At 40.6% G+C, this 20,145-nt stretch overlaps 1 long non-coding RNA gene across 1 annotated transcript in view; it reads left to right on the plus strand.

Moving 5' to 3' along the window:
• The window catches only part of LOC147025934 (uncharacterized), a 41,153-nt gene extending 23,616 nt beyond the window's left edge, over positions 1 to 17,537 (plus strand). Inside the window, exons 2-3 of the long non-coding RNA XR_015058059.1 lie at positions 11,163 to 11,252; positions 17,094 to 17,537. This is a non-coding gene — a long non-coding RNA (uncharacterized LOC147025934). The remainder of the gene's footprint in view (positions 1 to 11,162; positions 11,253 to 17,093) is intronic.
• The last annotated feature ends 2,608 nt before the right edge of the window (positions 17,538 to 20,145 follow it).

Raw genomic sequence — 20,145 nt, forward strand, 5'->3', positions numbered from 1 at the left:
GGGGGTGAGGGGTATGGAGGGGGATGATTTCAGATTCATTACTTCTGGAGAAAATTGGCCACCCTCCAAAGCTCCTTAGTTTAATGTGCTCCGTCCATAAAGTAACAAGAGCAACAACGCAATTAGATGGATCTGTCTCTGCCAATTTCAAAATAAGGAAGGGTGTCATGTAAGGCTGCATCCTGGCTCCAACTCTGGTATTTTGTTTGCTCTGCTGTGGAATTTTTGCTCTTCTCCCTGGTGAGGATTGGAAAAGTGGTGTCTACCTGCACACAAGAACAACAAAAAATAAGCTCTTGAGCATGACTTGGCATTTAGAGCCACAACAAAAGCGATACACCTCTTGATAAGAAAGCTTTTATGTACTGATGATGCAGCACTTGCTTCACTCATAGAAGAGGGACCGTTGATAATCATGAATTAAATTTTCATTTCCTGTAAACACTCTGGATGATGTATCAGTCTGAAAAAGACTGTGATTATGTCTGTGGGTTTTTTCTTTATGACCTGCAATTTATATCGCTGAAGAGTCATAATAGATCTTTGACAAATTTGCCTATCTCAGCTGTATTGCTATACAAATTGCACACTGGATAAGGAATCGGATCCCTGAATTGGCAAGGCAGCCACTATATATTTGGTATTCACAATTGGAACAAGAAAATAACTTACCTTAAAAGCAAAAATGCGCATCCATCAGAAATGCATTGTTAGTGTTGTGGCTGTGAAACGTGGACGACGTGTATGACGACAGAAAGTCGAACACCTACCATCCTCACTGCCTACATCACATTCTCTCATTCAAATGGCAAAACAAAGTAGCAGATTACGTTGTTGTGAGAACTGGTATGACTTGAACGTACTCCATCCTCAAACAGAGGCATCTTTGAAAGCTTGGCTATGTTAATCGCAGCATGGGAATTGGTATTGAAGCAAAGGACACCTTGGTTAGTGAACGAGCAAACACTTTAAGAACATGTGGTCACCAAAAGCTACACCGAGATATATATATATATATATATATATATATATATATATATATATATATATATATATATATATATATATATATATATGAAAACCTCTCATTTTGTAGCATAAGGTTGTGGCTTGTGTTCATGCAACATGGGAATCATCATTATCTTTCAGTGCAATACAAGCAAATGAACAATGGATCCAACTTGGAGAGTGTAAAATAATCCACAAGAGAAAATGTGTTGTTTGTGCCATATCTTCAATTCCCCAAACCTTCAACTGTGATTTCTGTGGCAGACTATGTATGTCCCATATTGGATGAGATGCTCTCTCAAACCCCTGACAAATACATAATACTCTTTGAGACTGATGGTTGCCAAATAAGTCTGCATGCATATATGTACGTGATGATGATATTGTTATGGGTTTTCCGGCTGGGCAGCCGTTTTTCCGTTTTTCCGGCTTGCCAATTCAGTGGCCTCTCAGACCCGCTTCCCAACCTTTGACCCTGAAGCTGACAAACCGAAGATAACTCCATGGCACCACGGGTTGCTGAGCAACCATGGATGCTGCCTGAGACGATTCATTTAGGAAGGGTCCTCATGTCCAATTCCTGCATTACCTTCTGAGCAAATTATTCCCCCCCCCCCTCAGATGGTGAACTGTGCTCTCAACATCCCACTCCTATAAAACAATGGCCGAACAGACCCATAAGTGGGATGTTGGCTAATCTGAAGACTGAAGTGAATGTGCAGGGTAAAACTTCCATCTGCTATTTACATACTCTCTCTAACCAATGGAGAAAGAGATACTTGAGTCGGTTTGCAAACGAAGGGTCATGTTAACAAAAGGCATGTATTTACAAACAATGCAGTGTCACAAAAGAAAGTCTTACCCTTGCACATTCAAGCCCCTCAGACTATCCTTATCATAAAACTACAAACATAGGCGCCTCATTCCTCCGGAAAATTAGACAAGTAAGAGTGAAAGGCAGAGAGATATAAAGAAGACAGGGCTCGTTGGTGTGGTGACCCCTTGTTCTCCTGATGTAAGCCTGTGGGCTTACATAGTCCCAATGTGAAAGGTGGGAGGGGGGGCAACAGGGTTGAAAGAAGAGAAAGTGATGGTGTTTGATTGCTCTTTGTGCGTTCCAAGAAAACAATTGGAAATGGGGAAAGCAGGACAGAGATCATGTAAATCAGTGTGTAATTGTCAGCATGTCCAGGGAAAGAGCTCCACAGCTTGTTCACATCTGCTCCACAGATGGCCCAATGCTCCCAGCAGAACCAGTCTGCACAGTGGCTCGTGTTTACCTGGCTCATTCCTTGAGGACTCCTTCTGGCTCTCTTTGCTCCCAGGAAGTACACAACCCCGAGTTCTGGGCTACTTGGACTTATAAAGCCCTTGGCTGAGGCGGGGTCAGCATCCTTTTTGTTCACGGCACTGACTTCACATTGGAGCAGGGTTATTGTCAAGCCACCTGGCTTGGGGCCACCATCATCTGTGAAACCCACCCATATGAGGTCCTTGCTGCTCCATCGGGCACTGGATGTTCCTTTGATATGGCTTTGAATTGTAGTTTTGTAATTAAATGTGGGTTTGTGTGTTGTAAAGTGTGTGTGCATGCACTGAAAAGAGGTGTGGGGAATGAGAGAGATTAAGAGGGATGGGGGGGGGGGGGAGAGATAAAAAGGGACTTAAGAAGAGAGGAGACCTAGAGTACGGTTACAAAGGGAATTCAAAACATGCTACACAAACACAATGCATTTCACTGTCCAATGATACGAGGGGAAAGGTAATCGATCAAAACAAAATACTCCTGACATATCTAAACTCGAGGGTAACTTTATGTGTTGGATGTAACTATCTAGGGTCTTCCAAAACTGCAACAATATGTGGTATACGCATTACAGAACGCTGGTGATGTCGAAGCTGTTTTTTGACACAGGTTGTGCTGGGTGGTTTACCATTGCCTTTCCAGCAATCAGTCAGGGCAGGAATTTGGAATTTGGCCAGGTTGCCGGGGATAGCTCATCTATTCTTGGCAAAGAAGGCGACTTCTGGTTTTGGATCTGTTGCACTTGGATGCTGAGATTGGCAGTTCGTCCTTCAGTTCCATCAATGTTAAGTTTTCCGGACCGGATCAGTTGTGTCTTTCTTTTATATTTTCATTATTTTTACACTTCAGGACTGGTCTCCTATATCCACCTGGGAAATTGAAATTAGCCAACATCACAGCATTACATAAAAATGGTATAAAAACACATGAGTAAATGAGGGACACCAAGTATATTGAAAGCAACGGCTTCCACACAGGTGTGGCCCATTTGTTAATGAAACAAATAACATCCCAGCATGTTTAGGGTCACGTATAAAAATGCTGCACAGGCCTGGTCACCCAAATTTATGTCGCGCATTGCTGCAAGAGGAGGCCTCAGTGATTTTGAAAGAGAGGTAATTGTTGAGGTGCGTTTCGCAGGAGCTTCTGTGACAAAGACAGCTCAACTTACTGATGTTTCATGAGTAACAGTGTCTAAGGTGATGTCAGCATGGAACTCCGAGGGAATGACATCATCAGCAAAGCACAATGAAGGCTGAAGCAATGACAATGATTCCAATTTGTAACATGAGGAAGTGACCTTGTCTCTGGGAATTAGGCTTTGTTTAATTCACCTGGGAAATTCTGAGGGGGGGGGGCATCATCCAAGTAATATGCACTATATGAAATGGTCATGTAACATGTGGTAAACTTTCAATTTCCTCCGTTGAACAGTTTTCGAAGTATTCTAAACACCAGAACTGCCGCTTTATAACTGCTGGTAGTGATGACCGGGCACCAAGATGTCCTGCTTTGATGCAACCTCACTTTGATCGGACACCTGACCCATTATGTCCTCTTTATTCAACTGAATTCAGAATGGTGATTAAAAAAAAATCTAATAGAAGACCAAATAAAATAGGTACTGCATTGGAGTCATCAGAACCCGAACAAGCAAAAAGCAATGATTAAGTCATCAAGAGGAACCTAGATAGGATTTGGGTTTCAGCTGCTCCTCCTCTACCTTCAAACCCATCCAGGCACAGCCAAGTGAGCCTCATTCAAAAAAACACCAAAAACAAGCATCCACATTCAAAAACTTAACCAATTTTGGTTGCCAGACCATGTGTTCCACCAGATTGAAATTTAAAATATAGATATTCCCCATCATTACTAGACCATAATTTTGAAGTTTCACGTCGATTGATGCAGCGGCTCAAGAGAGAATTTAAAAAACATTTTCCTTCAATCCAATATGGCTGCCAAACCCTGTGACCTATTAATTTATTTGTGAACACACTGGTATCACCAAGGCTTGGGGATCATTTGTGTGAAGTTTCCCTTCAATCGGTCTTCCCATTCAGGAGGAAAGGATTTTTAAAGGTTTAAGAGTAAATCCAATATGGCTGCCAAACCATATGACCTATGACATCATAGATGGGAACTTTTTGTTCCTCATGGATAGACGATCATACCTGTAATGTTTCGTCTCGATCTCTTCTGACGTTTCGGAGAAGAAGATTTTTGAAGGTTTTTTTTTTTTCTTAAAAATATGGCTGCCGAACAATGTGACCGAAGACATCATCAATTTTTTGCTGTTGAACAATTTATCCCTAAATGACCCTCACACATTTCCATACTGATCGGATATAGCGTTATACATATGCAATGATAATGTCATAACAAAGGCACATAGATGAAATCATAAAAAAAGGACCACTTGACCTGTAGCTTATCTGGGCCCTGGCCTAATGTTGTAACCCAAATTTGGTAGCATTCAGAATGGTAGGTCTGGAGAAGAAGATTTTGAAGGAATTTACAGATTTTCCCAATGAATTACTATATCAGCCATTTTGACACACTTTGGGTCATGTGATCAGCCTCGCTTTGGCAATTTAACATCCCTACCCTGGCCTAATGTTACAACCCAAATTTGGTAGTGTTGTGGAATATTGTCCTCTTATGTTCTATTAACCGACTCGGTGTAAATCCTATTACTCAATTTGCAATTCACAAATCATTCACCGTCCACAACGAAAAGTACATTTGATGAAAGAACATTTATTCGTGGCACCACGGAGTCCAAAACACTGAGATGTTAACATCCACAATGATTTGCACTAAGCTAAGTTTACATTTTCTGACATTTATATGCTTTCGTGGGAGTGGTGAGGGCTGGGAGAACATGGTGACTTTCAGCTGGCCTTGGTGAGAATCAGACAAAATACTAAAAAGCAGACAACCAAAAGGAGTACAGGATAAGACCGTAGGTTATAGGTCATACAAAGAAATGAATATAAGGAATTGTGTATATAAAAGGCAGTGAGTACATGGGTCTGATAAGCATTAGGCAAAAGAACTCAAACTGCAATACGTGTCCACTGGGTGAAAGAGAATGACATAATCATGGAAAATGTTGCAGTGCCATCAACCAGGCCACCCTGTCTCATAGTAAGACATTCCTTTTATCAATATTTTTTATTGATATTTATCTTATGATTTATTTATCAAAATACCTTTTTTCAATTTTATCAATAAAAGACTTGAGAAAGGGAAACATAACTGACAGCCAATTTGATTATAGCATATAAAGCACCAGCAACAATTATAATTGAGAGTACATGAATATAATTATTTTTTTTCTCTTCCACAGTAGCATCCTTAATGGTGGTTCTGGAGAGGAAGATTTTTGAAGGAATTTAACTCACCGCCATTTCGACATACTTCCGGGTCACGTGATTGACATGACCCCCACAATCTATCATCAGGACCCTGTCCTAATGTTGTCACCCAGATTTGGTAGCATTCTGACTGGTGGGTCTGGAGAAGAAGATTTTTGAAGGAATTTACTAAGTCCGCCATTTTGACCTACTTAACGTCACATGACCAGTACGATCTTTGCAATGCCCGTTACCTGTTAGGATCGGAATGTTGCTACCAAGTTTCAGCTGGTTTGGTCCAGCGGTTTGGCCAGAGAAGTCGAAATAGGAGACGGCCGGACGGACGGATGGTGCACGATGACAATACCTTATCTGAAATTCCAATTCCAGACTAGAAGAGCACTTGGTAGAGTGCATACCCCAGCCACGTAATGCCTGATCCACGAGAACATATCGGGCCCAACCAATACATTTAAAAAACTAGAACGGGCACTCATAGAGCGCATACCTTCGCCGCAGCCACTAGTTTGAACATGGCATGAGAGTGAAATGAGGAACTAAAATTCCACTAAATCTGCTCGGGAATTTCGCAAATTTAAAGTCCATGATCCGGATTTTGTGAAAGGATTTTGTTATTAGAACTATTACGATTATGACAACTTTAGGTGATTCGTTGTCCCGAGTGCCGAACTCTGTAGCATGTAGGGTCGGATTCGGTCGAATGTCACTGACCACGCAGACACGACCTGGATCAAGTACATCATGTTTTCAAATCCGAACGAGGACAAAAACGTCATTTTAATTGGCGTCTAATTAAACAAGAAAGTAAAACTCCTTTTACTAAACCATGAGTGAAGCTATGTGCATATCAAACTATACCAAGTCTCCTTAATGAAAATTTGTTGTATTTTACTTAGTAACTAAGTTTGGTAGGGCCCTTATGGCCCTTGTTGCATCAACAGACACACAGTTTAGAGACAGAGATATATTCTAGTTATTACCTTTGTATTAAGTTGTCCACAATGCATCTCAATACAAATATGCATTTCGTGATGCCCATGACCTTTGACCCACAACCGCTACCGAGGGTGACGATAGTACTATACCTTGTGTCATTTCAGAAGATGGGGGATTGAACACTGAACAATTTGGAGTTAATTTGATGTAAATCAGAAACGTATTAACTGTTTTCATCATGAAAAAACGATGTTGACCTTTTTGTGACCTTGACCTTTGATCTGATCGCTCCCAAAATCTAATGGATTTGTCCTTTCATGATGCCAAACAAATCCAAAACAATTAAAGCCTCTCTGCATTTTGTTTTTTTTTTTGCGTTAAGTTCTCCACAACGCTTTCTGATATAAATGTGAATTTGTGTGACCCCCTTGACCTTTGACCCCCAACCACTGCCTTGGGTGACAAAAGTACTATATCATGTGTCATATTAGAGGATGGGGAATTTAATTTTGAACATTTTGGAGTTAATTTGCTGTAAATCAAAACAAAATTGACAATTTAATCGCGAAAAAACGATTTTGACCTTTTTGTGACCTTGACCTTAACCTTTGATCCGATCGCTCCCAAAATCTAATCGATTTGTCCTCTCATTATGCCAAACACATCCACAAAATTTCATGACAATCTGCGAAGTGTATTTTGTGTAATGTTGTCCACAACGCTTCCCAATCAAAAACTCCATTTTGGTGACCCCCTTGACCTTTGACTTCCACAGACTAACTAGGGTTGCAAACACTATACCATACGCTATATCAGTGGATCGGGATTTGAATACTGAACATTTTGGACTTAATTTGATGTAAATCGGAACAAAATTGACACTTTAATCGCAAAAAAACGATTTTGACCTTTTTGTGACCTTGACCTTGACCTTTGATCCAATCGCTCCCAAAAGCTTCGCCTGGCATCCTTGAGTAACTGCACATCATCTCTGAAAATTTCATGCAAATCGGTCCAGCAGTTTTTGCGCAATGTTGTCCGCACACATATTTACCAATAAATAAATACACAGGGGTCAATACAATACCTTCGTCAAACGAAGTTTGCGAAGGTAAAAATATTGTGCTATGTATCGTTTTTGGCCCAATCTCTCAATGCTGAAGAATCACTTTAACGATTAAATAATTCTCCCATCCAGATCCGGATTCGGATTTTCACCAAAATCAAATCAATTCAGTCTTGCCACACATCCAACCGGTTCACCAAGTTCCGTCCGAATCCGTCCACAACCTTTCGAGATATCATGCTATATATGCTTTTTTGGCCCTGTCTCTCAATGGTGAAGAATCACTTAAAGAATTTTAGTCGTCGGATCTGGATCCGGATCTTCACCAAAATCGAATCGATTCATTCTTGCCACACACCCTAGCTGTACACAAAATTTCATCCAGATCCGTCCACAACTTTTTTGGATACCCTGTACACAGATAAACAGACAAACAGACATAAAGGGGTGAAAACATAACCTCCTTCACCTTCGGTGGTGTACGTAATAAGCTTTAAAAAAATCACACATTCCCCATGGGACAGGAGTCAAGTTTCAATGTATAGTGAAAATGTAGTGTCAATCCGACAAGCAGTTACAGAGAAAAGGGAATAACTAAATGCAGACACGTGCGTACGTTCTACGTACGCACATACGCGACCGATTGCTTAACCCCGATTTTTGCTTCGCGGGCGTGGGCTAATTAGCATGGACGGACGAATGGATGTACATACGTACATACATACACAGGCATAAAAAGTTGTGGATGGATTATGACAAAACTTGGATGATGAGTTGAGTAGGTGACACAAACAAGCTGATTAGATCTCGGTTATGGACTGGATGTATATCCAGCCTATTAGTTGGATACAATGAAACGGAAGACCAAGAAGGAACCCGAAGAAGTAAAGAGCAAACATGGAGTCATCAGGAGGAACCTGGATAGGATTCTGGTTTCAGCCGCAACTCCACAACCCTCAAATCCATCCAGCCAAGTGAGCCTTACAGAAAAAAATTCTGCAAGAATTCACTTCTCATTAGAGAGATAGATAATGAAAGAGAGGAATAGAGAGATGAAAGAGAAGAAAAAGCATGAATTAGAATGAATAAAGAGAATTATTTATACATATATATATTGTTAAAAAATAACAATAATAATAATAATAATAATAATAATAATAATAATAATTCGAAAGAAATGTGAAAGGAACAAAGATGATGGGAAGAAGCCAAACAGATAGATTTCAGCAATTACTCCTCAGGCTCAAACGCAGCAACTTGTACAAGCTACCAGAGGTCTGTCAAACAAGCAAAAGAACATCACCTCTTCAGCCTGGCGGAGGGTCAGCCTGTCAGAGGTATGCGCTCTTCCGAGTGGTGTTCTGGTTTTGACTCGTCATACCCACTCCCAGCAGAAATGGCACCACACGATACACATTCATACTAATAATTTGCATCGTCACTTGTGCCAAAACAAATGGGACTATTAATTTCTTAACCAGCAGAAACATTTCCTGAGTACAATCACCAAGTTTTTTTTCTCTCATTCCGTCCAGCGGGTTCGGAGCACATACAACACAGGCAGACAGAGACGACTGGCTTTGTATAATGGATGCCCAGGGTACTGGCATACAATAGTCTGCTCTTTTTCAAGCAACTCAAAGGAAAGTTCAACATCACTGAGCCGTGCAACATTGAAAATGTTTGTCTGATGCAGAGCAATTAGGTTCACAACTTTAATTCATGACTACTTTTGAAAGGAAAGAATGTTTTTTCCATTTATTTTTCATTGCTTTGTTTAGTGGTACATCTGAAGCACAGAATTGGGCAAAGTGAGATGTAACAAGGTCGCAGGTTTCAGCACGGCTTTTTATTTGTAAAGAAAATGATGCCCAAAGCATCAAAAGTTGGAAAGGAAATTACATTTTTATCGTTCACCAGACGAAACGTTGAATCGTTAGCTTAACTGTCTGAAGAAGGAGACCAGTGTTATAATATCAGTGCTTTTGTTCGATATCTGAATGATTTGTTCTGTTGGACTGCCAAGTACTGGTCATGATATATATATATATATATATATATATATATATATATATATATATATATATATATATATATATATATATATATATATATATATATATATATATATATATATATATATATATATATACATATACATATCTATATATATTTTTTTATGGCTATTCTAAGATATTGTAGGTAAAAGTACTTTTAAGACTTTAACTATGGGTGCACATCATGAAGTACTGTACTGTATTATATCTGTTTATGCAGAATACCTGAATGCAAGATAGAAATACTGTAGATCTGGAAGGAATTTATCTTTTACTGATGTGTAAACAAGTGTTTTTGTTTTTGGATTTGTGCTTTCATTTTCATGCCTCCGCTGATGAAGTCTCTGGAGCCATTATATTTTCGGGTTGTCCGTCTGTCTGTCCATACGTCCATCCGTCCGTGCTAATTAGCCGCTCTCACAAAGCAAAAAGTGGGGTAAGCAATCGGTTGCGTACGTGCGTACGTATAACTACACATGTGTCTGCATTTTGTTATTCCCTTATCTGCAACCGCATATCTGATTGACACGAAATTTTCAACATATGTGCGACTACTCATGTACAACGTTGTCTTATGATGTCATAGGGCACATGGTGTGGTAGCCATGTTGGAAAAAAAGGAAAATCTATGGACCTCTGTATCTCTGAAACCGCTCCATGGAAAAAAAATTAAAACCCCTTGGGAGATAAGTGTAATTTTTTTTTGATCATGTCTTTGGTGGCTTCATTATGATGTCATAATTGCATACGTCGAATGCTTTGTCGAATCAGGATGAAAATTTTTGAGGGTAATCTTGGGCTAAATTGTATGTGGGGAAAATAATAGATGATGTCATCGGTCAAGTGGTTCAGTTGTCATAATTTTTTTTTTTAACATAAAAGCCTTCAAAAATATTGTGTGCGGTGGCATATCTGTCAACGTCACAACGTCGAAGAGTGCCGTTATAGTTCTTTTCTGTCATGTCTAAGGCTCATGGAGGAGCTTACACATACTTCATATGCATTGCATGGATACGAGGAGACGATGGACAAATTAACATGGCGTGTGCGTATGTGCGTTGCGCTTGTGTTTTTTTTTTTTTTATTCAGTCCAGCACTGTTGTGAAAATTTGAAATCGCACATTTATATTGAATGACTCTCAGAAGGTATTTCCATCTCTTTTGTCTATTCTTGCAACCTGTAGCCTTCCGTTGCATCATTTTCCAAATGGGATGCTATCAGACATATCTCCCCCTCCCTGCATCCTAAAAGCCCATTTTAATGGGTGCCCATGCCAAGGCTGCCACTAACAAACTATGTTAATTGAAAAGTCCTTTTTTTTCCTTTTTTTTTGGTTTTGCAGGCAGGTATGATTTAACGAAATTAAATTTCGTTTTGTTCTGGTGACACTTTTATTGTTCTCCCTCAGTCTTCCGTGCTCCTTGTTCTGATGGAAAACTCAGGCCACAAGGTTTGAGTGGGCAGGTTGAGAAAGCCACAGCACTCATCTCCCAACCTGGTAAGTAGAATCGAGAGTTGAAAGGAAATATTATATGTTTAAATATGCAACAATTGCTTTGGGAAATCCCTTGAATGATGAATGCCTCTTCATTAACAATAAGTAATGTTGGTATTTAAAACACAAAGGATTTGTGGTTTACGCTGCACAGGATAATCGGTTCTCTGAAGCTCTTGTAAGTACTTTCATTTTTATAGTGCAAACACCACATTGAACATTTTAATTTGTAACTAGTCAAGGCTGCTTGATGTTATTAATTTTTTGCATGCTGACTTCAAAGGCATCGCTGAATGGCTTTATGAACAATCTGATGAAATGATGATCTAAAGCGAGATGCATGTCCTCATTGACTCACTGCCATGTACTGAACCAGATGTAACTCCATGCTAATAGCAATGTCAATGCTTTAATTGTTTTACAAGATGTAATGTTGAGTTAAATCTGAACTGTATTTTGGATTTTTTTTTATATAAGTGCAGTAAAATTGCCTTGGTGAGGCTTTGCAGAGACGGTGGGAACGTTGCACATTTACCTCTGAGCTGTTTCGTGTGTGTTCAATACCCTGAGCAACCCGAGTATAAACTGTTCGATCGATGCTTCGCAGGAACGCGGGGCGTTACATCACAGTGTGCCATTCCTCAGTTTGACGTTAAGCTGGGTGTCCCGTCTACTAGCTTTAGCTGGTGGGCGTCAAAGATTCCACTTTTTCTTTCACAAAGAGTAGTTAATTTATCTTTGGCATTCCAAACAGATTATAAAATGCTGTCAAAATGACCTTCAGCGGAATGTGAGGCTTGGCCAGCAGGTTTGTGAAACACTTTGGCTAAAAACTTTCTGCAGCTGATGACACTAGAATATGATAATAATTGGGGTCATTAATTAATTAGTAGTGTAGTAGTAGTAGTAGTAGTAGTAGTAGTAGTAGTAGTAGTAGTAGTAGTAGTAGTAGTAGTAGTAGTAGTAGTCGTATACCATGGTGGGAACAGCTGTCATCTGCATTTTTCATCTGATTGAAATGAATGATAAACTGTGTGATGGACATAAAGGTATTTATTACTTTCTGTCCATGTGGACATGTCTTTGCCATGGCTTTGTGTCAAGAAGACTCTCTCTCTCTATATACTAGTATATCAAATGACCTCAGGGGTAGGTGTTGCCCAAAAGCATATCAATCAGCTGTAGACACTGTGATGGAGCCCTGTTTTCAATAGTTCTGTGAAGCAAACTTTTGAGGTTGGAATTGTATGAAAGGATCATTTTGGTCCCTCACAAGAACATTCTGGTGGGATTTGATGAGATTCTCATTCGATTTCCACCAGATCTTGTGATAAATCATAAGAGGTTTATGCAAGAGGTTGTTGTTATAAAACTCCCGAAGAGAAGTTAGTTGGAGAAGCTGCGTAGCTGGGTGCAGACCTTTTCCCGGCAAGGGTTTTGGGACGTGTTGGACATTTGGACATTAAAAAGCGATGGAGTTATTGGCCTCATGGTGGTTACCTTTTGCCTGTGGGCCGGCGGCAGCACTCCTTGACCCCACATCCCAATATACACTTCAGAGCACCCTTTGGTGGCCTCAAAACGGATGTCAAGGCCAACGTGTAGTGGCTTAAAACCTTTCCCAGATTCTGAAGTGCCTACACCCAAAATTTGGCGCATTTAGGTGTTACGGTTCTGCTGTGATAGAACAACATACAAATGCACAAACAAACAAACACGCAAACAAACAAACACACAAACACTTGAAAATATTTCGAAGATTCACACAATGATAACCTGAGGTTATCGGAATTTTCTTGCCTGTTAAAACTTGTAACAAGTAACGAAGGTCATTGAGCTGTAATTGGTCAGAACAAAAGATCTTAAAAGCACACCAAACTTCATCAGTTTTGTAATTATGCATTGAGGAAAGATGATGATATAAGGATGAGATCGCACGAGTTAGGATTGTGAATTAGCCAAGCGTTCATCATCAACTAACCCTTTTTGTGTCAAACATCCCACCCTTTGCAGCACAAATGACTTGAGGGTCGGTATCCCAGAAATCAGTGGAAAGGTTCTGGTCATCATTTGTACATGAAAAGCATGTGCACAGCTCAGTAAAGGCATCGCTGATTCTCCCAAATTCGTCACATTGCCATGATGCCAGGAATTGGGGCGACATGACAAAGTTCAAACAGTTTGTATCGACAGGAACAGAGCAAGGACAAATAACCAGGATGCTTTGTGTTCATGTACTTGGATGTGGATGCTAAGAATGATTGGTAATCATGGTGTTAATGCATCGAAGATTTGTAAATTGGTATTGACGATAGTGAGGCACGATGACCGACCAAAATGGCTTCCTCCTGTGTTTACTTTCCTTGTATATCCTCGTGGTTCTCTTCATCCTTCTTCATTTCCTTTATATTACCTCCTAATCTTTCATATCACCTTATTCTGTTACATTGCTGCAATGTTCGAAAGTTGGTGTGAGTTTGTGGTCGTGGCTCAGTGCAGGGAGGTGCACCTTAGTGGTTTACGTGTAAAAGTTACAAACGACCATCAATGTGATTTGTAAGCCTGGTGTTGGCTTAGCAGCTAGGGTGGCTGTCTTGGGATCTTAGGGTCCTGAGTTTGAGCCCCGGTAGCCGCTGATTTAACGACAGGTGGGGTTAACTCAGCCTGTCATCCTTCCGAAGTCGGAGAAATGAGCACCAGTGTACACTGTACTGGTAGAGGAGCATAGCATCAGGGGCACAACTGCGCCCCAACAAAATGATAGCTAGACCTGGCCTGGCAACCGAGCTTCCATACGCAAGAAGAAGAATGCAATTTGTGCTAGAAAGTATAGGATTGTTCGGTGATGACCTGTTAAAGATGAAGGAAATGTTTTAAGTAACAGATAACTAATTGTAAATAGTTTGAATCATTAAGGTTGGCAGTACAAACAGACACACTTTGAATTTACTTAACGAATGGAGACAAAGCCAAGGGTATTTCATGCATAGATGAGAGTGTATGTTTTTTAAACATCCTGTTGGGAGGGTTAGTACATGAAGAGACAGTGGGACAGAATGAAAATGGAATTGGTGAATCAAACCCAACTGCACGGAAGCCAAGAGGATAGAATGAAGGTACGAATGGTCTTTCACTCTGCCGCTTTGTGCCATGTTGGTCTGTTTTACCTTTTCACATCTTTTATTTATGGATCTCCTATCCTTATAAGTTGTCCTACTGTCAGTTTGGTTAACTGTTAACATTATAAAGTCTTCCTTTTGTGAGAACCCTTGTTTCACGATCTGTGTTTTGCGACGACTACGGCAAGTTGCCCGTGCCCACGCGGGATTGTTAACAGGGTAGAGATGGAGGCGGCAAAATGCGAATGGCATCTTCTGTCGTCGAGCCGGCAAGCTGGAGGCAACAATTCACATTTATTGCCACACCTGATGTAATTGAACTGCTCTAATGGTGGTGATACCCAGGCAAAAATGCTACAGTTAGAACTATAGTATATGAGATTCGTACTCTCATATACTACAGTCGTCTGCAGAGAATTACTCCAGGAAAGGAATGCTATTTTTGCCTGGGGAGGTGCTCCATTTGAAACTGTTTGTTCCATATACGTATGTAGCTTTTTGATGTCCAGTGTCCATAATCAAATTTGTGTTGGTGTCAAAGGCAGCGACCAATTGCAAATTAATAATAGGATGCTCTGGTAAAAGTGATTCTGATCGGCCGAAGGGTTTTTCCTGCCTTCGGTCAAATATTCATTGACAAAGTTTAAACTGCTCCATGTAAATGTTATTGCTCACACTTGGAGTAAGTCTGTATATCGGAAGTTAATATATCCTCACAGTAGCTCTAGGATGGTCCAAAAACCTCAGGAATGTCTAACATCTTGGCGCTTTGTAAGAGGCATTTCATAAAAGAGTATGCCATCCATCAGAAGGACGTTAACTTGGGTGACCCATCTATGAGCATTATCTAGTGCAGTGGTTCTTAACCTTTTTACGAACATGCCCTCTCTAGTAGTTGGTCCTTACCTCCACGCCCCCCCCCCTCACATCTTCAGACAAATCATTAAAAATCCCTCCTGAATTAAAAGGAAAAACTGAAAAAATTCGTGTTTTTAGTCTTTTTATTGAACAAAGAATTCTGTATAAGCAACACTCATATACACAGGATATTTAATGAGATGACATTTAATGAGATGCCTGACATTTCTTCTTTATTACCAGATCTTGAATACGTGGTGGAATGCCAGAGAGAGCACAACACAAGTCCCCTTCAATGTTCAGCTTGTTTCTGTACTTGGTCCTGACAGCAACGAGTGTGGAAAATGCATCCTCACAAAGATACGTTGATCCAAACATTGTGAGAATCCAAAGAGCTTGATGTGAGATCAAAGGGTAAACAGGAAGGTACGTGACCCAGAACGTCTCTAGATCCAGTTTTAGAAGTTTTCTTCAGCCGAGGAATTGAACTTTAACTCAAAAAACTCCTCTTGCACTTCGTCTGAAATATCAGCTTCTTCACATTGAAATGAGTTCCTAATGAATTTCCAGTCTTCGAGCTTCTCATCTATATCCGGAAAGTATCTGATGAATTCTGCTTTCAATTCAGTCAGATGAGTAATTATTTGTTTCTTTAACTCAGAATCAAGGTAACTGAATGAGAGCAGAATCCAAGTGAGAAAAACTGGCTGTATTTCCATCCTGAATTCGACATTTCCAGAGGTTGAGTTTGGCCATGAAGGCTCGAATGACGTCATTCTTGACGACCTATCCCTGAGGTCTTGACGTCAAGTTGACTACCTTGATAGCCAGGTTCATGACATCCCTCATTTCAGCAGGTAGAGTTCTGGATGCTAAGGCTTCACGATGAAGGATGCAGTGCATACCTATAGCAGCTGGACTTTTTTCTTTCACTCTTGTTATGAAACCAGATTGCAAACCAAGCACGGCCGGAGCTCCATCAGTACACACCCCTACCAGCGAGTCCCCCAAAAGTTGATTTTCATGGAAGAAGTTTGATACCACTTGAAAAATATCTGTTACTGTTGTATAACTTTCCATGGGATGGCAGAAGTGCATTTCCTCTTTTACACGATTGCCTGACGCGAAACGAGCATACATCATAGCTGAGAACACTGAGCAACATCAGTCATTTCGTCCAACTGGATGGCAAATACAGGAGAAACTCTTGCTTGGTCGAGAACATGATCTTTGATTTCTTGAGACATTTCATCGATCCTTCCCTTGACGGTATCGTTTGATGGAGAGATTTGGGAAAGCTTGTTTGCACTATCCTTCCCCAGAACGAGCTCTGCTGCACGCAGTACACTTGGTTTTATGAGAGTCTGTGTGATGTTATTGGTCTTCTTAATCTTTGCAATCAACATGGCAATCTCATAGGAATCCTCAACAACCTTTGAAGTCTGTTGCCAAAATGCTCCACTGCTGTCCATCTTAGCTTGCTTCAAGGACTGCCTTTTTATTTCAAAGAATGCTTTGGGTTTGGCAGCGAGAGCAGGATGCATTGTCTTCAAGTGGCGTTCCAAGCATGTGGGCCACATGCCGTCATTGCTCAGAGTTTTGTAGCATGTTCCGCACTAGGGTACCTCTGTGTCACCCTTTTGGAGGGACACAAATCCAAATCGAATATAATCGTCAAGATATTTCTGCTTTTTTGCCCTTATTGCGAATGATTTAGTTTGAAATGGGGACTGCAAATCTGTGAAAATTTTTTTAATTTTTGTGCTCCACAAGTTTCATCCATTTCATCCAGATGAAACTCCACAGGTTTCATCCATTTCATCCACAAGTTTCATTTCATCCAGTTTGTGTGTTTCCCCGCTTCTAGGTTGCTGTGTGTACAGGATGGACATTGCTCGTGGGTCCTGCCAAACTACCCTCTGGGTGTTTCACCAATCGTGAACATGACTTTTCCCAAGTTTTAGAGGCACCATGGGTCTGACACACTGCTGAGTTACAAAGGAATCGGATGTCAACAGTCTTTTCTGACTCTCAGCACATGATCCTCTGGATTCCGTCAAAACTGTCAGATGATTTCCAAATCCTTATTCTCCCCTTTGCATTCATAAACCTTTTACAGCGTTCGACATTCAAGTCTCTCTTGTGGTCGGGAAATATATTCACTTCAAGAAACTGCCAAGGACCAGATCTCTCCCCCTCCATCCTCTCTCTTTTTGTGGTCATGAATATAATTTATAAACCTGCAAAATTGCTAAACTTTTATCTCATATGATCCAGAATTGCAAATGTTCAATCCTTCACTTTGTGCTCACTGGATGATCCATTGCTGCGGAAATGATGTGCAAACTATCTGAACAACAAACATAAACAGTTTGCCTCTGCTTCGAGCTTTGGGATGCTTTCTTCTTACGCAAGAAACACAAAACAAGGAACTTGTCTGCACTACATATACACCTTTTTAATTAATTCGAACAGTTTATCGACTAAAATTGATTGGTGGGTGGGGTGAGATAGTGTGGAAGGAGGGGGGGGAGTGATTGTGGAGAAATGGGGATGAGAACAGTGGGGCAAGCACAGACATCAATGAGGTGTGTCATACACATATACTGATATACCCTCTCTGCCATTAAAAAAAACTCAACATGTGATTGTTGTTGATGCATTTATTTATATAACATGGGACACAGAGGAGGTACAAACCTCTGACAGATACAAATGCTGAATAAGTACTGTGCGTGTCCATTTCATTATGACCTCATCATGTAATGCTGCATTGTGGTGAATGTTTTCATAGAAAGATCAATGTGGAAATCGGCTCCTCCCCGGAGTGCAGCTTGTGTGCCCCACTGATTAGGGCCAACAAGCCAAAAACATGTGTCCATGGATGTTCCTTCTCCGAGGTGGACTGGTCTATAAAATTTAGAATTAAATCCTCTTCCCAGTATTGGCTGCAGTACAACCCTACTGGGACAGCAGAGAAGTAGTGGTTGTAGCTCTGCTAGGGTCATACCTAATGCGCAGTGACTATGCAACTGTTTAGCCAAAAGAACCTCTTTTAAAAAATATATGTATGTATGTATGTATGTATGTATGTATGTATGTATGTATGTATGTATGTATGTGCCTGGTGTTGGCTAAATTGTTAGGGTGGTGGGCTTTGGATCCAAGGGTCCTGAGTTCAAATCCCACTCAGCTGTGGAATTAATACCAGGTGGGGTTGACTCTGCCTGTCATCCTTCCGAGGTCAGCAAAATGAGTGCCAACTTGCTGGTATGCTGTGTCGGAGTGGCCACCCGTCCAGGATTGTGTCCAATTGCCAAAGAGTCTGTTTCGACAGCTCCAACGCTCTGCACAGGGTATGGTCCCAATGTTTTTATGTATATGTATATGTTTGTACAGAGAGTAAAAGTACACTGAGACGAAAATAATAATAAAATTATTTGTTAAAATCCTGACATTTCAGAAGAACACTATCTTCCGTCCTCAGAGTAGCAATAAGACACCAGACGTGCAGCTGCAGAGACATTAGCTGTACTTATTACGTCCGACGGGAACCGGCTACACGTCATGAGTGATTGGGCTGTGAAAGGAACCAATCAGCATGAGGTTTGGGAGAGATTTAATAAAGAGAGTGGGGTTGCAGGGTGGATTGCTTCCGGTTTGGATGTTTGGGTCACTGGCTCGGTGTCACGTGTTTCGTGTCTGCCCTGGGTTTGTGTATCGGGCTTGACCTTCACACCCACAGGTGGGGGCTATGGGTGATTGCATATTCCTCAAAGGGCAGCATGCAGGTCGATGTGATGGTAAATCAATTGTGTGCCCAAAAGCCATTCTTCGAGAACTTTCCAGCTGGCCTGGCCAGGTGCTGAGGCCTTTTATTGCCGTGTTTTCCCACACGAATGTGTGATGTAGGTTATGATATTGTACCGCCACCAGCAAAAGCATATCTCCGCATGCTACAGCTTGCACTACCACAAAAGCACCAAAGGAAGTGCATGAATGAAAATTGGATGTTTGGGTTAATTTAAACACCCTTTTTGATTATGATTAATGGCCTTATTTAATTATCCTTTTTCAAGGCTCATCCTTGGTCACCTCACTCGCTGGGGTCCTAACTTGCCTTGTTTTTTGGCCTGCTCAACAAAGCCTTGACCTGGAACAGGCCACAATGGTTTAACGATAAAGTTTTTTTTTTTTTCACTTTCCTCACTCATATCATCGAATGCCTGTTCATCAAAGCTACGGATTGCTGTATAAATCACATTTGTCAGTGCTATAGTGTTCAAATTAGAAGCTTGGAGTGATTTCATGCATTTTATGATGTCATTTTCCGCAATGACCTCTAACAGACTGATTAAAGTATATAATCGAAATATGATTTCAAATTTGAGTATCGGATATTGTTCACCAAATAACTCTCGAAATCTGGAGTGAAATCTGAAAATTTTAAGACATTAGAGATGTTTTTGTTTTTGTGGGTGTGTCCCATACCAATCAGCATCGGCTTTACAATTGACATCTCTGCCTTTGTATATTCATGACCATAGGCTATAAATCTCAGTCTGCAAAGGCTTGAGAACCATACGGATGCCTTTTAGTTTGGAGGTAATGTGTTTGGATAATTAATGTACATGACGTCAGCGTTGTGTCAGAGGGTCAGTGTGCTTCTTTGGTTGAATTTAATATCCTGGCTTCAAATTTCCTGACTGGTGATCAGCAGGGCAGAGACAATGTGGTCGGGTAGCAGGCGACACTTGTTGCTGGCAGGTTGTTGCAGCAGGCGCTGTGATGGGACTCAATTTGTGCCCTTCTGGCTTGTCAAATTAGGGGACTTGATTCAGTATAATGTATATATGTGTATATATATATATATATATATATATATATATATATATATATATATATATATACATATAGAT

Source organism: Eptatretus burgeri, chromosome 5 (assembly GCF_056783735.1).
Source record: "Eptatretus burgeri isolate ZD-2024b chromosome 5, Ebu_testis_v1, whole genome shotgun sequence".
Classification (NCBI taxonomy): Eukaryota; Metazoa; Chordata; class Myxini; order Myxiniformes; family Myxinidae; genus Eptatretus; species Eptatretus burgeri.